This window comes from Orycteropus afer, unplaced genomic scaffold (genome assembly GCF_000298275.1).
Source record: "Orycteropus afer afer isolate SDZICR_OR568_19922 unplaced genomic scaffold, OryAfe1.0 scaffold00602, whole genome shotgun sequence".
In the NCBI taxonomy this organism is placed as follows: domain Eukaryota; kingdom Metazoa; phylum Chordata; class Mammalia; order Tubulidentata; family Orycteropodidae; genus Orycteropus; species Orycteropus afer.
In genome coordinates this window covers 100,231-101,586 of record NW_006922189.1, presented here as the reverse complement: position 1 = coordinate 101,586, position 1,356 = coordinate 100,231, and positions in this window count along the sequence as shown.

Sequence of the window (1,356 nt, the reverse complement as noted above, 5' to 3'; positions counted from 1 at the left end):
TGCCCAACCTTCCTTCTGAGGAGTGGCTGGTGGGTTTGAACTGCCAGCCTTCTGGTTAGCAGTCAAGTGCCTTAGCCACTATGCTACCAGAGCTCCTAACAAGTGAATTAGACTGTGTTTCTCTTTTCATTGGCTGCTTTTCAGAAGTAGATCACCAACACTTTCTTCCTGGTCTGATTTATTTTGAAATCTACCCCAAAACATGTGCATCATGGGTTACGCTGTTGGCATTTTAAATGGTAGCAGCACAGCTTCCAGAAACACAGCAACAAAAAAAATGCTACAGTACAATAAAATAATAGATGAATGATGGTTCTGAAATATTATAATACTTAGGTGCTTAAAAAATTATCATACATACAGAAGATAGTTAAAAGGCATAGGAGAATATTCCTCTTAAAACATGGGCACAGGAAGGTGATGAGAACTTTAGCCATAATTTCTCCATATGTTTCCTAATCCTAAACATCTCCATATGTTTCCTAATCCTAAACATCTTTGAGAGCAGAGAAAAATGACAAAGTGACAGACTGTACATATTAACTGTCTTGGCTCAAAATTACATCTTATTATTAATGAATAGATTGGTTAGAAGTAAATGTTACACTATTATATTATGTCAGATACACCTAATATTTTAATGGACAAACAATGGCTATGTAATCCAGTGTAGTTTGCTTAATCTTCCCCAAAACCACTTGGATGACATTTATTTTCTCTCCATCACTGCTGTGAATAGGAATGCATGCAAATATCTGGTAGGATATATTTTATTGCTTTGATCCATTGTCACATTTTCTTTATTCCTATCTTGCTTTTGAGTATTTAAAAGATAATCTTTTGCAATATTTACTTTAGTGTTTATACCTTTATCTCCATAATAACCCTCTGTTATTTTATTTTCCCATATTTATTTCAAAATTAGGTTCATTGCTTCATACATGTAATATATTTATTTTGGTTGTTGAAAGCAACAGCAATTGAAATAAATAAATTATATATATATATATATCAAACTATCATAAAATTTCCCAATATAACAAACCACTAAACAGAAATTTCTCCATTAATTTGTAGTTGAAAATTCTACTTTCTATTCTCACTAGATTCTCCCTTGTCTCCAGCTCTAGTTTAATATCTAACATACAATGGCAAAAACAGTTCTGATTATTTTAGATGCCATAACACCTTGCAGAATAACTGATCCTTGAACTCAAGTCTTAGTAAATGAAGAGAAAAAGCAATCGGATTATTTTTGAAAGCCAAAAATAATTATAATTTTATTCGCTTTTCTTTTCTTTACTGCAATTTCATCTATAATATGCTGGCTTTTTCAATGGGAAAAATATGCTTTAT